Source organism: Elaeis guineensis, chromosome 12 (assembly GCF_000442705.2).
Source record: "Elaeis guineensis isolate ETL-2024a chromosome 12, EG11, whole genome shotgun sequence".
Classification (NCBI taxonomy): Eukaryota; Viridiplantae; Streptophyta; class Magnoliopsida; order Arecales; family Arecaceae; genus Elaeis; species Elaeis guineensis.
Window position 1 is genome coordinate 16,058,515 of NC_026004.2, and position 14,169 is coordinate 16,072,683.

The 14,169-nt window shown below is 36.2% G+C and overlaps 1 non-coding gene across 1 annotated transcript; it reads left to right on the plus strand.

The window, feature by feature from the left end:
* The first annotated feature begins 8,496 nt into the window (after window positions 1-8,496).
* LOC114913382 (small nucleolar RNA snoR14) lies at window positions 8,497-8,582 on the plus strand. Its single transcript, XR_003799412.2, has one exon. It is a non-coding gene; the product is annotated as a small nucleolar RNA snoR14 (small nucleolar RNA).
* The last annotated feature ends 5,587 nt before the right edge of the window (window positions 8,583-14,169 follow it).

Genomic DNA, 14,169 nt, shown 5'->3' on the forward strand with positions numbered 1-14,169 from the left:
ATCATCATCATAAATAAAAAACTAATATTATATATTACATCAAAATTAAATTATACAAATAACACTGCTCAAATTTTAAATAAAAAAATCAATGAAGATCGTCCTCCTCCTCCTCCTCCTGTATGTCCTCTGCATAGAGCTATCAATTTGAATTGAACCATCAGGTTGGCCCACCCCACCATGTAAATGGGATAAGTTGAGTCATGTTTAGCAACCTTTTAAAATGGATTAAATAACCCATCCTGTTTGGGTTGCAGGTTGTGTTGGTTCAGGTGGGTTGGGGCAGACTGACCCATTTCTTTTTTTTAGTACCATATTTATTTTAGTACTGTATTTTCTCTATTTATATTATTTTTATTATTTTTTGCTGTATATCAATCTTAAAACTATTCAAATACCTTCCAAATCATATTTTTGTGCTTCACGATCTACCAGTACTTCATTATGCTTGATCACTATATTTTTTTTCCATAAAAGAACATGTGGATACTTGTCATCTCTGTTTATTTTGTTGTTTAATACTACATTTTTTTTTTTTACTACATTTTCTCTGTTTGTATTGCTATTTTTTTTTATTAAATTTTGGTGGTTGGCCTGTTTAACCCGCAGCCCATGGCAGATCGGATTGGATTGGGATTTTTCCAAACCCACCAATTAAACGGCCACCCCACCCCACCCATTTAGAGGTGGGTTGTGGTGGTCGGGGGGGTCGCGGTAGGCGACCCATCTTGACGGCTCTATCTCTGCAGCAGTAGATGGATAAGAGCCGGATGTCCCAACATCCTAAAATAAAAAAAATAAAATATTGTTAATAATTTTAGAACTAAATTAATTAAAATTGTAAAACTATTATAATTAATATCTTCAAGCTTAAACTTTATGAGGGATATATTTTAATGTAATATTCTGATTCTTGAACAGATTATTCCTACATGTTGCGGCCAACTCTCCGTCGCTGTCGTCGGGAACGAACACCTACAAGACAATATCTGCACTGACCGGATTTGTATGATGGAGACCCTTCGATGCTAAGTTAGAGAGAAAAGTTGGTAAACAATAGATGTAAAATTTAGAGTAGCAGAGTTCTGGCCAGAAGTGGCTTACCAGTCCTGTTTTTCTTACCCCCTTTTATAGACGAGGTTCTTGTAACCGTCGGATATGGTCCGTATTTTATGGTGCTAAATCATCGGGCCATAATCACATAGTGGGTCATTAATTTTCCAATTATGATGTCGTGATGTGCGGCTGGTAACCGTTCTGATGGGTATGACATATTAAGCAGATTAGCCGACTGTATGTCGGTAGTAGGCACGACCGTCAGTTGATGATTCTGCTGTATTATCGATCACCGATCATAAGTCGGTAACATTTGTTCAATCAGTTGATGAAGAGTCGGAGTCATCAGTTCGACGATGCTCCGTCGAAGTTGTGCATTCGTCAGTTGACTATATTGGGATCGGAGTCGATCAGTCGAAGTCATACGTTCAGTCGGTCGCTATTATCAGTCAGAGTCATGGAGACCAAAGTTGGGGTCGGTCAGTTTATCCTAATAGTTGCCCCCCCACTCCTGAGCCCAATGGTGCATTGCCACATGTACCGCCACGTGGTCAATTACTTTGGATTAAAGGAGTTGTTGTCTATCATGTCGAATCCTGACTCTGTCATCACATTCTCTGGAGTACGATCGATCAACCATTTTGTCATCTTTGAGCTGTCGTATCAGTAGGAAGATCTGGTGTCATGCGTCATTTGTGGAAGGTGAGCCGGTGCCAGATGTTATATCGAGAAGGCGAATCGACGTCGTGCGATTTAATTCTGGCATGTAGATTTTCGCCATGCATCGAGGTATCATTGGGTCAGAGTTGTGGACGCGGATGGAAGCGATGTGGTTTAATCTGGTACAGGTGTGTCGAACCATCGGATCGATGACGGTCCAATGCTACCACGTGTCGTCATCTGATGTTGTCTCAATTTGACCACTTGCATCCAGGCCGTTGGGCATTCCTTTATATAAAGGACCACCATCAGCCAGATATTTGCCTTGCTGTTGTCTCTTCTGGCATAGAAGCTCTGTCAGAGAGCTGCTCTCATGCGAAAACATTCTTTATCATTTTCTTTTTTAAGTTTCCTTGAATCTTTAACAGTTCTTCTGATGGGCAAGATTCCTGTAGGGGTGGTTGGTCGAAAATTTTGGCCAACGACTCCCTGTCGAGCCCGAAAGTTCTCTCATTCTCGGGTCCGACTGTTGATCGATTTCGGAAGGGGCATTATGCTGTGGACCATTGTCAGCTTTTCACTCCTGATGTCGATGGTGGGGTCAACGACCCATTACCGTATATCTTGCATCCCCGTCTCAGCTGCATGATCAAGGTCATCTTGGATGGTGGATGAAAATCTGAAGCCCTTCTCTAACTCTTCTATGTGGAGGGTACGGTCGTCGATCGGATGAGACCCTCTCTGTTTCATACGAGTGGGTCAAGTTGTTGATGTGGTTGGCCGAGCAATGTGATCGATCAATCATCTTTACAGTTCAACTCGAGTCGTTACATCCCCAAGCTGGAAGGTGGAGGTTGTCGAAGAAGCTGATCCAAGATGGGCTTGTCGATTTTCAGTGGTACAAAGGGTGGCGATGAAGATTAGTCGGTGCTTCTGATTTTTCTTTTGTAAAAAAGATGTGTAATCGGACTTCGGTCTAATTTTGTAATCCTTCTTTTTGATAATGAAAGTATTTTTTTTCTGAAATACTTTTTTATGTCATCGAATTTGTAGTGTCTGCTTGTAGAACAATCTCTGAGTGTAGATCATAGATCCGACTATTTCGTAGACTTTGTGGAATCTGCTAGTCATGTAGTGTCCGACGTATTTAGTTAGGATAATGATGGCAAGTCAAATATCTGTCATCCAAAACTTGATCAAATTTATATGTCGTGTTGTCTTATAAATGGTGGCAAGTCGAATATCCCTCGACTGGCTGTGGCCATGTCGATATGATTGCAATCCGACCTTGATCCTCTTGGCATTTTGCCTTTCTTAGTTGATACTAAGTCGACAAATTAGCCAACTGCTTCAATAGAGAGCCAACTATGAGGGTAGTACGGCTTTTGTGGAGAAAATCTGCATCGTCGGTGCTGGCCTCCAGTTGAAGTCGATAAGTCGGTTCTGTAAGAGAACCGAAATATAGTCGGTGTCGAGATAATCAATCCTCTAACTTTTACAGTGAAAGTCAAAGTATATTCAGTGTCGAGATGGTCGATATTCTAGCTTTTACAATGAAAGCCAAAGTATATTCTATGTCGCTTTAAAATCACAATCGGGATGTCAGTTTTACAAGAGGATCAAAATATAGTCGACACTAAAGCAGTTGATTCTTCGAGTAGTTGTATTCTGAAAGAAATCGAGTAGAATAAAACATTCATCATGCTTTTATTAACTAATTGTTGAAACAACAACAGCATCGTCTTGAGGAGTTTGAATTCCCCGAATATCTTTCTTCGAAAAAGTTATTACATTGAGTTATTGTCATTTCGCCAACTCTTCTTTGGGAGTTATCTCTCAGTTCAGTCGTCTGAAGATCATATTGATGACTCCCACAGTCGCTGAATATTTACAGCTTCCTCAGTTGGCTGGAGGTTGAGTTGATGGATCCCTCTGATATTTTTTGAGATAGCCTCATCGTATCAGGGCCTCTATTTCATCCTTGAGTTGGATGCATTATTCGGTGTCATGGCCGTGGTCATGGTGAAACTGGCAATACTTCCTTCGATCGTGGTTCCTCATTTTCATCGATGGAGGGTGCCGTAGATATTCCGCCCCTTCGATCTCCCTGAGGATCTACTCACGGAGAGCAGAGAGAGGAGTGTAGGAGTCATACCTATCGTAATTCGACCTCAAACTTCGTCGTTGAGGCAAAGCTCGTTCATTGATAGGTGGACAACTTAATTCAGTCGGAGCTTTTTCTTTCTTCTGTTTCTTCTTCTTCTGACTTTTACCTTCTGTCTGGTGTCGGTCAGAAGTTCCTTCATCTGCATGCATATATTTTTATACATGCTCCAAAAGTTTGGCATATGTCCGAGGAAGAGTCTTGTCTAGTGAATACATGAATCGAGACCCCTCAGAGCTCTTTTCATGGTCGATATGGCCATGTCTTCATTGAGGTTCCTGACCTCAAGTATGGTCACATTGAATCGGGCCATGAAATCTTAAAGTATTTCGATCTCTCCTTGTTTGATAGAGAAGAGACTATCCAAGATTCATGGCAGTCTCTGACTGATGCTGAAGTGGGCCATGAAAGAATGCTCCAGCTATCCGAAGGAGTGGATACTTCCTGACCAAAGCCCGGAGTACCAGGCGCGAGCAGCTTTTCGAAGTGTGATCGAAAAATCGATGCATAGGAGGGCGTCGGTTGCCCCTGAATCATCATGAGAGCCTTGTAGCTCTTAAGGTGTCAACTGGATTGGTGGAACCATCGTAGGGCTCCACGTGCGGCATCTTGAATCGACTCGAGATCAATTCATCCAAGATAAGTCGGGAGAGAGGTTGGGCGGTACAAAAGTTGAAGTCATTTGAAGACTTCTGACCATCCATCTGAAGCTGGATGAGTCAAAGGTCGATTTTCTCAAACTTAGATTCGTAGTCGTCGAGCCATCGATGGTGGGAGACTCCAGGGTTGAACCTCCCGATGAATTAAAGGAGAGGTAGACGGTGTTTGCAATCATTTTTCTTTTCTGGCCCGATCCAATTGGGTAGGATAGGGGCATTGTGAATGGTGGGTGGTGCATCGAGAACACGCGAGTGCCGCTGCTCGTCTCGATGAAAGAGTCGAGATGGCCGCTCTGGTGGAGGAGACGGAGATCGCTGCAGATGGCGGCGACTGTGCCTGGATGGCACTGAATGCGCCACCAGTTGCTCCACCGACGGATGTGGTGGCTGAGTCTGCTGCTACTGGAGGCTTCTGATCGCCTCCATAAGAACAGTCATGTGCTGCACGTGTGCACTGATCTGGACGTCCGTGGTGACCACAAGATACGAGGAACTAGGCTCTGCTACTGGAGGAGGGGGAGGAACCTCTTTCCGACAGGAAGAGTGTCTCGTCGATCCGATTGCAGTCGAATGTTGGGCTCTAATTTCTTCCATGATGAATATTGTCTCTCTTCCACTTACCTAGGGCACCAATCTGTTGCGGCCAACTCTCCGTTGCCTGTCGTCGGAAACGAACACCTGCAAGACAATATCCACACTGATCGAATTTGTGTCCAATGGGGATCCTCTGATGCCTAAGTTAGAGAGAGAAGTTGGTGAACAGTAGATATCAAAATTCAAGTAGTAGAGTTCTGGCCAGAAGTGGCTTACCAGTCTATTTTTCTTATCCCCTTTTATAGATGAGGATTTTGTAACCGTCAGACGTGGTCCTGTGTTTTATGGTGCTAAATTATCGAGCCATAATCATGTAGTGGGTCATTAATTTTTCAATTATGACGTCGTGATGTGCGGTCGATAACTGTTCGTGACGGTTATGGCATATTGAGCAGATTAGCCGACTGTATGTCGGTAGTAGGCACGATCGTTAGTTGATGATTCTGCTGTATTGTCGGTCACCAATCATAAGTCGGTGATATTTGTTCAATGGATTGATGAAGAGTCGGAGTCATCAGTTCGATCGATACTCCATTGAAGTTGTGCGTTCGGTCAGTCGGCTATATTCGGATCGGAGTTGATCAGTCAGAGTCATACGTTCGGTCGGTCGGTTATTATCGAGTCAGAGTCATAGAGACCAAAGTCGGGGTCGGTCGGTTTATCCCAATACTACATATTCCATTCAACGATACGAAGCTATAGACATTCCTATCTAGTACTTCATCAGATGGTTAAATTGAATTTTGACCCTTTGGATACTCCCTCCCTCATGTTTGAAGCCTAAATTGGCATGAATGGATATATTTTGATATACTCCAATTCTCAAATAGATTATTCCTACACGTTCCATTCGATGATACGAAGCTATAGATACCTCCGGCTCATTCATCGAATAGTTAGATTGAATTTTGACCTCCTGATATCTCTTCTTTCCACCTCAAGCCTAAACTAGTACGAAGGGATATATTTTGATATATTCCTTCGATTTTCAAACAGATAATTGCCATACATCTCATTCGATGATACAGATATATCTACACCTCCATCCCATTCATTGGATAAGAAAATTGATTTTTGACCCTTAGATCTTCTTCCTTCGACTCAAACCTAACTATGTGAAGCTTCTAAAAATAAAAATATAAAACAAGTAAAAAAATTATTCATATTGCTTGACTTATTTGCTATGATGATTGTGATAATGAGCTCAGCTGATCATGCAATTGTAGGTTCTAAAAATCTTAACCACCATGTCATGGATGGCGTTCCAAAATTCTGAGGTCACTGGTAAAAAACCTTTGCACGACCTCCTCAACATGTGCATCACCCCATGTCTGGGTCGTCGAGGCCTGAGAAGAGGACGTCGAAGATCAGTGAGTAGCTGGAGGGTCAAAGTTATGCCCGAATCCTATGATCCGGCTCCTACTAAACCCCCTGATGGTCTTGAGTCTCAAGATCAAGAAGGAGGTGAGAGGATGGGTCCTCACTGTGCCATGCTACAACGTACTCCGTGTAATCTATCTATACAGTTTAAAAATTAATTAGTATTGTTATACATATCAGTATATATAAAAATTTAATAAATAATATTTTATTTTATCGTGGTTCATTTGGATCTAGAATCTAAGTAATCACTAATACTCCTAAACTAGTGTGTGGCCTCCTACAACTGCAACTGTCGTGATACATGATCCAACTACCGTATCTACGATAAATAAAAAAATCAAGTTAATAAAAACTAACATATGATCAACTAAATATAAGATTAATATAAGTTTAGAATTTTTATCAATCTATCTACTTTAATATGTCTGCGAACGGAGCTATCGATGTGCGTGATCAGATTCTGCTGCACAGTCCGGTTCTATTGTGCCTTCTGCCATCTACCACAGTACTTTTCACTACTCCACTGGTCACAGAGGACTTTCCATACGTCCGTCCGTATCCAATGATCCATAAAAGACTTTCAGTCTAATGGTGACTCAAAATTGAAGAACTTAATGGTGACCTGCCTGAGGTGGTACAGTCCATCTCAGAGCCTACATATGGCAACCTCTTCGAAGGTCCAACGGCTGGCCTCTTCATCCTTAGAAGTCTCGAATCGGTAGTATGATTACAAATAAAGGATGACATGTATTAATAAATAGAATATAAATATTTATAATATGATCACAAGATGTTATAATTTTTTCAAAAATGAAAAAATATTTTCAAGCAAAACTACAGACATTAAATGCACGTTGAAAAGGGTGACTATGTGGCCCAATAAGTAGAGCTATCAATTTAGGTTGGCCTGCCCTACCATGTAAATAGGATACGTTGGATTCATATTTTAGTAATCCATTTAAAAGCGGGTCAAATGACCCCCTCGTTTGGGTTGGCAGGTCGGTGCATGCAGGCCCACTAATTTTGTTTAGTAAAACTTAATGTCTTGACTCTTGTCTAGTTATCCATCTATATTGTTTAGTAAAAATTACCAACCCTCAGGGATGTGGAGAGGAGAGACAAGGGTTAACAGTTTTTTTTTTTTTTTTTTTTTTGAGGGGGGGATTTTAGCAGGTTGGCCCGTTTAACCAGCAGCCCATAATAGGTCGAGTCGGATTGGAGTTTTTTCAACCCATCTGTTAAACGGATTAGCCCGGCTCGCTCGATTTGAAGGTGGGTCGGGGCGGATCAGAACGTGTCGGAGTGGGTCGACTCGTCTTGACAGCTCTACCAATAAGATAGGATGGTATATTTTTACTGCACCATATGCAGTGCACAAAGAATTACCTGTCAACTAAAACTCTTTGTAGCCCAATCCCGTCCCTAATTTTTTGGTAGGACATAGACCGGCCCATTGCATTCGTTTAACAATTGATCATTGAGTCAATCAACATCTCTTGTAACACAAGCCCGACCCTATTTTTGGTAGGAAATAGACCGGCCGATTTCATTCTCTCTCAGACCACCGTATCAATAAATTTGACGATCAGGATTAAATAACACTTAGGAATTAGGGTTTCGCCCTCCTCCTCCTACTCTCTCTTTGTAAACCCTACAGCCCCACCCCTCCCTAGTCATCGTCACATCTACGAAATCTCTCTCTCTCTCTCTCTGTTCTTCAAGTGATGAAGAGTTCTTAATTTGTGTTACGGAGATGGATTATATCCATTGATGATGGAAACACAACCCTCTAAGAAGTTCTGAGCGATTTCGTTCTTTTAACATGCTAATATAATCTGCTAATGGTAATTTTTTTTATTTGTCGTCTTTTTGGTTTTGTATTTTTTTTCTGTGATAGTCCTTTAATTTATCATCTTAGTTTTTTAAATCGAATCCAACAATAAAGGTTGAATTTTTCCTTCAAGAATTTGATCTTGGGGTCCGAGGTGATAAGAAAATTCATGGTCTGTCAATCCGCTGATGATTGCAAGTGATGTAGTCATGAAATCCCGATAGGTTCTGATCGCCCCCCATCATATCCACTGTTCAAACCTCTTTTTTTTTTTTTTTCTACAGTTCAGGTTTTTGAGATATTGTCTTATGTTTGGAACCTTAAACTGTATAAGGTTTTATTTTCACATCTAATAAACTTTTATTTAAGAAACAAAACTTCTTACACTTTTGCTAATTACTTGTTGTTTTTCTCACCAAATAATTAAGGCCAATCTTTTGGATGCTTTTGTGTTTGAGAATCTTCTTTTTGTTCTTACAAAGAAGAGTTTTACCTTTGAAAGTACAAAAAAAAAAAAAAAAAAAAAAAAATCTAGTTTAGACTAATATTTATGTAAATATTACTTTATGTGTCATTTGAGTGCGGATTGTTGGAAACCTCCTTATTATTCATGCTGGCCCTTATCTTATCAGCTGATATATTTGGAGGCTATTAAATCAATATACTGGATGAATCTCTACTTACTATAATGTTATTATGAATTTTCTAATTGTTATGAATGTTATTATGAATGTTTTAATTGCTATGAATGTTTGGCTTCATTGTTCTGAATTCCAAGAAATATAGTTGGGATGTTGGTGTTTACCTTGCTCATGGCAAACATTAGAAACTAGAATATAAGCCTGATTAAGCTTGAACTGAGTCAGACCAGGCCAAGCATGATCAAATGTATGTTAGGTCAAGCTTTGATAGATTACTTCTCTCACTGGAAGTCATATTAAGAAGCTTTTGAGTGTGGTAAATCTTTTCGTACATGGTGGTGTGGAGAAACAGCAAAGCTCCAATAAGTTAGATTGAGGCATGGAAAGAAACTTGACTAAATGGTAATACTTTTTAAAAAAAATTGAAATAAGATTGCTCTTGACGAGTCTCCAACTCTCTATATGCAATTGATATATAATAGGTGGTGCTGCATGCAAAAAATTATTGTATTTTGGAGTAGTATTGTGAAGCTTTTTCCTTGACTAAATTGTGGTTGGATGATGTTGATGGTTGGTGACATATGAAACGATGAGGTTCTAACTTGTTCCATGAGTTATTCTTCAAAGATTAACTAGAAAATTAAATAGAAAATAAAATTAAAGTATATAAGATTGTTAAAAGATATATTTAGAAAAGATTCAATATGGCACATGATTTCAGGACCTAGCTTTCCAGGAGCATAATACCCTCAGCCTATTCCTTGCCCTTTTCCAGGTGGAGGACCTAGCATATGACAAGCTAAGAAGTACAGGGGGCTCATCTCAATGCCGACCAAGATCTATCATACCATTTGTAGGGGGGAATTGTTGTGTGTTAGATGTTTTGGAAAAATGTGGATAAAGATGAATATATTTTGAAAGTTCTCACAAAATTAAATCTCTTTGATGCATGATATTAGTCATTTTCAAATTTCAATTAAGAAAATTATAGAAATTAGCAAGCCAAAAAGGTAGGATTTCTAACTCTTATCTAGTGATAAAAACGAATTAAAGACCTTTTGGTTTAAAGAGGGACATTGTAGTTAAAGATATATTCATCTTGGTTGCAGGATATTGCCACTACTGGTCTTGAAGCCTGTGAGGCCCTCAATTTTCAGTGAAAAGTTCTATCCGGAACTAGAGAGGATCCTGAATCTCTAATGGATACCCTTGCATATTATAGAAGAAACAAAGAAGTGCAAAATGAAGAGAGAATATACCAAATTACAATGACCTATATAAACTATTCTTTTATCAGTTGGAAAAATCACAGCTTTCCATATTTCATATAACAATTATTAGTCATATACAACATGAACCAGCTCAACATGTTTCATTTGGGTAGACCACTAAATCTATTGCAACAACAAGGTTAATAACACCTTTGTAGTACATATGAACATCAAAACAACACTCATCCACTGATAGGAATTTGCTATTGTTTAATCTCCTGCTCAATGGTAATATTTGTTCACATATCAACAGTTATGCCGGACTTTCCCCTCATCTCCAGTGAGTACATTGATGTTCCCCATCTTTATCATTAGCTTTGCAAAGTGTTTAACAAATCCTACATCCAATCTTAAAACACATAATTAGAATCATAATTATTTAAAATTTGATAATCATCAAAATCAATCATAGGATCAAGCATCTTTCTCTTTTTGATGGTGACAAAATTTTAAGTATATGTACAATAAAAATATTATGCCTTTTAATTAATTTACTAATATAAATATGAAGTGAATAAGTAAATACTTGTAAACACTTACTTCATGGATGTTATTATTATATTCAAGAGTGCATATATCCAAAATTATATTTAACATAACATACTCATTTCATATGATGTTCTCAAGCAAAATAAATCAGCATTTCAAGCATCTCAAGCAAATAGCCAACTCAAGCATTTTAAGCATGTGATTATTCAAGCATATACTCAACCTAATTCTTTCTCTTTTCGATCGCATCAAAAAGCACAAGGGAAGGATCAAGTTAAATTTTCAAAATTTAAATGTCAAATTTTTTTTGAAAATCAACATCAATCATCAAAATCATCCAAAAAAATCTAATTTTCAAAATTTTATTTAAGTTCTCCTCCTTTCAAATTTAACTAGAGTTTAACTTATAAATTCAGACCAAGACTTCCCCTTTTTTCTAAAAATTATAGATACAAAAATTCTTCTCAATTTCAATTAAAAGTACTTGGACTTTGAAGATAAAATTTTTAAACAATATAGTCTTGAAGATATTTTTTTTTCTGATATTAAAGTGGATCATTCAAAAATATACTACAAGAGTTTATCTCAAATAATGTAATAGCAAGAATATAACCATAAAAATTTAGATTTGAGACATAATATATTTTTCTTTTGCCAAAAGATAATGCAATAGAATTTAAGGGAAAAATAGACTATTTGATACCAATTATGAGAATTATGATATCAATTGTGATAATATTCTTGAAAAATTCTGTTTGGTACCAATTGATAGAAATTTGAGTTTATTTATTTGAAAACAATCAATTTAAAATAGAAAATAATTAATTTGATTCTTCTTGATGTCAAATATTTTGAGATTCAATTCAAATAGCAACTATCCAAAAAAATTATCTTTCTTCTTTTGATTAATATAGATTTAAGAATATATCTTTTTCTTTTTGAATAAAGTTGATGCATTAAAAAGTGTATTAAATTTAAATACAAATAGGCTTTGAACTTCAAAGATTCGAGAGGAATAAAGCTTGTCAGAATAAGAAATTTTGAGTATCAAAGCTAAGCATATAAGATATTTAAAAAATTTATCTTTTTCTTTTCTAGATAATTATCAATCAATTAAATTTAGAAATGGTATCATAAAGTATCAAAGTAAATCTATGGTCCTAATACATAGTATTAGAGCAAAATAAGAGCTAGCAAAATATGGAATCGGAGCAAAATAGACCTAGGATAAAGCATTCATTTTCTTTTTGCTAAGAAATAGAACAAAGAAGTACATAGCAATAGAGTTTGTTAGATACTAATTGAAGATAAATAAAAATAAATTTCAAAATCTTTTCTTAACGATGATCCATCTTAGTAAAATATGAAAATATATTTTAAGTTCAGCTTGATACTAGTAGAACATGCAAAGCAAATCATAAAAGATTTTTAATTATACATCAAAAATATCATTTCATCCTTTTTATAAGAGGTGTTAAGCAATTTAGGAAAGGTATTAATTTCTTGGATTTTATCTCAAATAACATCTTATCAAGAATATAGCTTTACAAAATCAGATTTGAGATAAGAATATCTTCTATTCTTTTTACTAAATAATAAATCAATGAAATACAAGGCAAATAGTAAGATATCAAATACCAATTGAATAAAATTGAAGTTCTTTTTAAATATTTAGTTTTAAGGATAAATGAGACCTTCATTGAAATATTTTTCATGATATCAATTCTAAAAGATTCAAGAAAAATATTTTTTAAATATATTCACTATAAAAAATTAACTATTAGCAATGGCTAATTACCGTCGCTAATAGTCAGTTTGTCATCGCAATGCTATTAGCAATGGCTTGCTGTCACTAAAACTCTGATAAAAATATTCTAGTCACTAATTATCAATATTAGTAATGGTAAAATTACCATCGCTAATAATGGTTTGTGACGGCTAATTTTTTAATTTTTTAATTAAAATTTTAAAAAAATATTAGTGATGGCAATGCTGTTGCTAATGCCGTCATTAATAATTTTTATTAATTTTAAAAAATTTATAATTAAATATTTTAAATATATTTTATAATTATTTTTAAAATCTATTATAAATAAAATAATAATTATTTAATATAATTATAAATAAAAAATTGATTATTTTATATTAAAAATATAAATTTTACAATTTTACAAATCTGCTTTACAAGTTTAAATATTATATACATATAAAAAAATAGATAGCATATGGATATAGCATCTCCATGAGTGAGCATCTTAACAAATTGAAATCTAAAAAATAGGTATAAAAAAAATATATACTAGAAAAATTATATATATAGGTATGCAATCAAGATAATAAAATAGCACTGAGTGACATAAATCAGGTGATTATAAAACTATAACATAGTTTCAATATGTAAAAGAAAAACAAGCAAATCATTAGATGTTAGCATGAATAGAGATGGAGATTTTAATGACTTACTAGCTCATGCATGCTTTTGATGCAATAAATAAAAAATAACATATATACAAATTGATATTCAACACATCATAACTAATTATTTCACACCATCCAATGTTAATGCCTAAAATTAATGAAATATAAAGTTAATATGAATATCTGAGAAGTAAAATTTATCCTTTTCGAGATCATCAGGATCGGCATGGACAACAACAGTCCTTTCAATAATGAAATTTGATCCACTGAGAGAAATCTATAAAAAAGAACAAACATGGAAGAGTTCAAAAGATAGAAAGAATAATATCTCATTAAAAATATATTAAACATAAAAAAAATAAATAACCTATTTGTCAATAATACTAAAATTAACAATCTATGAAACATCAAATCAAAATCATATAAATATTTAGTATTTGAATAACCAGCTATACGTAATTCTTCAGTAAACCTACTCAAGCATAAGTAAAACATCACTTCTAATATCAAGTTGTCATTTTTAAATATTATGAAAATAACAATGCAGCATTATAAAGTGGCCATGATAAATAGATCATACCATCTTTACCAATAGTCATATATTCAAGATCACCAGTATGGTGGTTCTCATCTTCAGATGCCCCATGTTCCTTCCCAGCAAGATTAAAATGTGGCCCTACATTTGAAAAAAAAATATTAGAATAACCTACAAATCAAGCACTCCAATCACAGACAATGTTGAATCTCAAAATAAAAGCTCGCTACCGATAGACATATAACCATTGGTGGTGTCACCAAGAGCGTGAATATGAAATCCATGAAGCCCTTGAGCCTAGAGATGTTTGTAATTACCTAAGTAGGATCGTGACTAGGGCTTGAGGAGGCGGGAGGTGGTCGGGGGCTCGTGGCCAAAGGCTCGAGGAGACAGGAGGCTATCAAGGGCGCGAAGAGGTGGGAGGCGGTTAGGGGCACGAGGAGACGGTCGGGTGCTTGCAGTTGGGGG